We start from the raw sequence: 6,086 nt of genomic DNA on the forward strand, positions 1-6,086 counted from the left end.
AGGGGAGTGGTGCTGCTTTTGCGTGGGGGGGGGGGGATTCTAATGAGAGAATCTGCCCAACACACTTCAAAAGGGCAACAGCTATACCTAGGAGTTTTTTTGTTTTTTTTTTTGTTTTTTTTGATTGAAAAGAAACTACTTGTTTTTCTTGCCATTTTCATTAATATCTCTAGGATTTTTCTCCTTTCCAAAAGGAAATTCACACCCTCTGTAATTTTCCTTCTAGGTCAGCCATTCTGTGCAGTTGCCACTTGCATATTTCCAAAATCATCTTCTTCTTCATGTGTTCTTTTCAAACTTCCTGTGGTACAGATAAGGACCTTTCCAACTGGAGTGGTGACATCATCTGTATTGTTAATTTTGCTAAGTAGATGGCTTCATATTCCTGAAGTTGGTGGACAAATCCAGAATTAGGATTAATACAAAATCTTTCTTAGACATAAGTAAATGCATCTCTGTATTTCATCCCAAATGTTTCCATAATGTATGCAATAACAAAGGCAGCACTTCTGGAGATACCTGCATTTCCATGGATAAGAACTTTTCCTCCATTTTGTAAGCTTCCATCAATAAATTCTTTAGTCATAGGGAAAAAATGTATTATATTTTCAACTGGATTATTTGCAATATCCAAGACTAAATATCTAAATAACTGTTGAAAGTTTGGTTTAATAAAGTTTGCTTCGATATTTTGTCGTATGCAAATTATATGAGTAATCCCATGCTTCTGGAGTATAGATAGCTTGCTTTTCATAGCAGAAGAATATGGACCCAAGAACAATCCAGGTAAAATTTCTTGCATCTCTCCTCTCATAGGGTACGTCCATTCCTCGGCGTAGTCTTTGCACTGTGGGAGCGAGGGGAACTCCAGCTTCATGTCGCCCATGGCCCCGGAGCCCCGCGGGCGGGTGACGGGCTGGCTGGGTGGGTGGGATGTGAGGGTTGAGGAAGCCCCACCGACCTGCCCCTGGAGCTGGCAGCCCGGGTGACAGGAAGCTGGGCCGACAGGCGGCTGGCTCGCAACTAACCCTGGCCGACCAGAGGATCCCGGGACTCCTGCGGTGACCGCGTTGGCAATGACCGGGGAAGAGGTGGGCAGGGCAGCGGGGACAGGGTCGCCATGCTGCCGCAGTCTCCCTCCGCCCAGTCTCCGCGCCCCTCAGGAAGCTCCTACCTATGAGTTTTGGGGAAATGACCAAGATTGCTGCTTCCTTAGTGAACCTACTACCAGCTCAAGGGTGAAGGAGATAGACATAGAAAACACTCAACTCTTACCAAACCAGATATCCAGAGGCACAGAGACTCCCAAGACCTCATCACTGAAGCAGACCTAAAATGAACCCAATATGTCTCAGGGAAATTTCCAGAAGAGGGGGTGGAAAGAATGTTAGAGCCACACATTGGTTCATTATGCACAGAGATATTGCCTCTTCCTCGTAATTGATGGTTAACCCCACAATGCAGGACCCATATTTCCCTGGGTCCCTGTGAATGGGGAAGAACAGAAAGGAAGCTAACAATGGTACATGTGTATACACTGTGTACATAAATAATAAAAAAGTAATAAGTTACATAAGTAAATAAAATAGTAATGAAAAAGAAATAAAAAACTAGACCTGGAGAAATGGCTTAGTGGTTAAGGCACTTGCTTGTGAAGCCAAAGGTTCCACGCTTGATTCTCCAGGTTCCACATAAACCAGATACACATGGTGGCACATATGTCTGGAGTTCATTGGCAATGGCTAGATGCCTTGGCTTGGGGGCCCATTCTTCATCTTCCTCCCCCACACCACTCTTTCTGTCTCTAATAAATAAAAATAAATCTAAAAATGAAAAAAAATAAAATAAATAAATCATTGTCACTTTATGTTATAAAATACAGAGCAAAGTAAAAATGTTGATGGTTTGTGTTAATTATTCACTTTATTGTAAACTATTTAAGCTATAAATCAAAATTCTTTCTAAGTTTGATGGAGAGATACTGAGATGGATTTCAAGGTAAAATAACCTTCAGTAACACTGGCCAACTGGACAAATGGGTAGAAGATACAACAACAACCTACAGAACAAAGGAAATTTTGTTACTTATATTGATTTTGTTTTGACATCTAGTGGTTTCTGACCCAAAATTAGGCCTGATACAAGGTGACCTTATATTGTGGAGATGTTAATAAGGGTGCTACATGGGATATTAGCCTATATAACATGATACTTTCGGCCTGGGCACACAGCAGGCTGATCGTGATATCTATGCTGCCCATGAATATCTGTTCTCAGCCCATCTGCTCTTCCCAAGACTGGAAAGAAGTTGTAGAGGTGCATGGCTGATTCCCTTTATAGTGGTAGTATCTGTTATTTAACGTTAGTTATGATCATAAATGACACACAGGAATTGATGTATACAGCAATAGTAGACTACTTTAAAAAAAAAACTTATCATGAACTATTTTATAAGCTTATTTTTTAATCTATAATATGAACTTGTAATATTACCAGCAAGTTAAAAAATAAAAATAAAGGCCATGAGAGCAACATGAGGGAGCTTCATCTACAGAGAGGCCACTTTGTAAAACATGTCATCCCCAAACAGAAAAGCAAATTTTTATATGTGTTAACTGGTAAACTCCTATTGAGAAGAGTAGGGATAGACCTTTAAGAGAAGTATAAGAAGTACATATAAATACATAAGATACATGGTGCCATGTGAACCCATGCACTCAAGGAAGAATATGTGATGTAAAATATGCTGGAAAAAAGTCACAATAGGGGCTGGAGAGATGGCTTAGCAGTTAAGCGCTTGCCTGTGAAGCCTAAGGACCCCGGTTCGAGGCTCGGTTCCCTAGGTCCCACGTTAGCCAGATGCACAAGGGGGCACACGCGTCTGGAGTTCGTTTGCAGAGGCTGGAAGCCCTGGCGTGCCCATTCTCTCTCTCTCCCTCTATCTGTCTTTCTCTCTATGTCTGTCGCTCTCAAATAAATAAATAAATAAATAAATAATTTTAAAAAAAGTCACAATAGAAATATGTGTTAAATTTATAAAAAGAAAACTAGAATAAAGGTTGTTGATCTTAGACCTAAGAGTTTCTTTTTCCATATCAAACAGAAAATGAGTCACATTTTGATAAAACTTCTTTTCAACTCCACTTTCTGTAAATCTGTTTTACATCCCAAGTTTTAAGAATCAATGATTCACTTGATCAGCCTAGCAGATTTAGATAAGGAGAGTGATAAACATCTTAACATCTTGGCCTGTGCTCCCATCAAAAATAGAATTTCTCTTATCAACATATTCTTTGCATCCATCTAGGATTTCTCTTTCCACTTTTGCCTTACTGTGAAGCTAGTTGTAAAATGATCTCACCTATGTTCAATGGAGCACCAGGTATGGCTTATAATCCCAGCCAGAGCACCGGAAACTTCACTGTGACTCAGTGCCTGTGGCTGAGCTCCTTTCTCTGCTTTTAATCTACTTTCTGTTCTTTTAAAAGTGCATTTTTTTTATTTAAGAATGAGAGAGAGGGACAGAGAGAGATAGAGAGAGAATGGGCATGTCAGGGCCTCTAGCCACTGAAAACAAACTCCAGACAAATGTGCCTTCTTGTGAATGTGGCTTATATGTGTACCTGGGAATTGAACCTGGGTCCTTAGACTTTGCAGGAAGGTACCTTAACCACTAAGTAATCTCTCTAGCCCTCTACTACCTCTTTTACTTCCTCAGTATTAGAAATTTTTGTCTTTACTTTCTCATTGCTAGGACAAAGCACCTGACCAAAAACATCTGATGGGATCCATCTCCAAAATTGCTACCAACTGGTGACAAAGCATTTAGAACAAATGAGTTTATGGGGCACATCTGATTCAAAGAACAACCAGAATAGATAATTTTGTAGGCAAGGATATGGGAAGAATAAAAATACAATAATAATAACGTTTATGAGAGTCTTGCTGGGTGGTGCTCCACATTCGTGTCAGGAAAACATGGGCAAATAACCTTTCACCACTGTCCCTAAAACAAGTATTAGTAATAATCCTATGTGTTCAGTGCAAAGTTCATAGCACATACACACAACTTGGGGGGGTGATGGGGAGGAATTGAGAGAGACAGAGAGAGAGAGGTGGGGGGAGAGGGAGAGAGAATGCTGTCTTTGGAAAGATTATACTCAATCTATAAAATCACTGTTGAAGATTTAACTTTTTAAGTATGGTATGTGTGGGTTTGAGTATTTGCATGTGTGTATGAGTACACATGTATGCCTATGGATGAAGGCTAAAAGTTGATGTTGAACATCTTCTTCAGTCATTCTTTGCCTTATTTACTGTGACAGAGTATCTCACTTTAGCTGAAAGCTCACCAGTTTGGCTAGTCTATCTGGAAATCTTCTATCTCTGCTTCCATCTCACTTGGATCAAAGGCAGTCTATCACACACACTTGACATTTATATGGGTGCTAGGGAGCAGAACTCTGGTCTTTATGATTGCGCAGAAAGTGCCTTATCTATTGATCCATGTATCTAGCTCCAAGATTCTTTTATAGTAATTTTGAATCATTGTTGAATTTATTCCTATGAGATCCTGATTTTTACATATCATTTTATAGTTGTGGACCTGCTTTTGGTTAGAAAATATTTAAAGCATTCTAAATAGATATAACAATAAAACATCTAGAATTTACCTTAGAAATTCCATCAAAGTGGCTTAGTCAAATATAAGTAAATTTAAAATCAAGTGAACTTATTATTAATATCTAATGAATATTTTACATTGATTTTCACTTTTATGTGATGCATGGGTTTGTTTCAATGGTGATACCTTTCATATAGACAGTGTTACTCTCACAGTACATTTTTTGATCTGCCACAATATTCATTAAACATCAACTAACTTTTTCATTAAGAAATTTAATTTACCACACAACATGATGTTCACCTCCATATGGTTGTCTGGTGGCAGGGTTGCTTTGCAGTTGTGATGGCTAACTTATTATGCAAAATATATAATTTTAGGGAATAAAATGGTTCACTAGACAATAGCATTTACTCTTAGAACCCCAGGATGAAAATCATCTTACTGATAATATCTCTTGAGTATGGGTCAGGAAAAGAGTTCTTATTGAAAATATTGCTAGTTTTACCTTAACAGTGCAGAAACATTTTCAGGCAATAAAACATGTTTACCAAGCTTCACTGCCTTAAGGCTACACCACCTATCTTACACAGAGTTGATCAAAGGAAGTTATCATTCTTTACAACAATCGTTTCATAAATGTTCAGTGGAAATGTGTTGCCTAGCTACCTAAAACAAAATTGACTTGTCTTCTCTCACAGCATTTTAATTTAATTTTATTTTACTTTATTTGAGAGAAAAAGAGAAAGAATGGACACACCAGGGCCTCTAGCCATAGCAATTGAACTCCAGATGCTTGCACAACTTTGTGCATCTGACTCATGTAGGTCCTGGGGAATCGAACCTGGGTCCTTTGGCTTTGCAGGCAAGTGTTACACCACTAAGTAATCTGTCCAGCCTCTCATAGCATTTTTGATGGCCATGCATTAGTCATCCTCTGTCAACCTCCAAATTCCTAATCCTATGGAACCCACAAAAAATAAAATGAACTCATATGCTATATTAGCAGATAGATGATGCATATGCCTCAGTTTCTGTCAAAATAAAAAGTGCAGCACAACTTTAAACACAGGCATACAATGAATCTTTACCATGAAATGCATAACCACTGTTGTGGGCTAAAGTATATTTCTTTCTCATTGTGTTGGCATCTTACATTTTATATATGTTAGTTCATTGTGATGTAAGAATTCATCAAAGGAGAAATTACACAATGCATGGACTTATTGCTTGAAAACTCAACCACTCCTTTCTTTATTGCTTAGAGAAAGCAGTCACTAAAGAAACCTAATTTAATTGTGTAAACTCAGATTGAAGGAATTAGATTATCAATACTGTCTTACTGTTTTTGCTCTGGTCTCTTCATGTTCTATTCCTTATATTTAGCTCATCTTCTTTTGTTTATCTTTTTTTTTATTTTTGCAATAATAAATGTGCCTTATTTTTGAGAAAATGAAATGCT

General features: G+C 38.3%; 1 pseudogene; it reads right to left on the reverse strand.

Annotated features, from left to right (window-relative positions):
• Nucleotides 1-227: 227 nt before the first annotated feature.
• On the reverse strand, nucleotides 228-886 carry LOC101597818 (annotated as a pseudogene).
• Between the last annotated feature and the right edge of the window lie 5,200 nt (nucleotides 887-6,086).

This window comes from Jaculus jaculus, chromosome 4, assembly GCF_020740685.1.
Source record: "Jaculus jaculus isolate mJacJac1 chromosome 4, mJacJac1.mat.Y.cur, whole genome shotgun sequence".
Lineage (NCBI taxonomy): Eukaryota > Metazoa > Chordata > Mammalia > Rodentia > Dipodidae > Jaculus > Jaculus jaculus.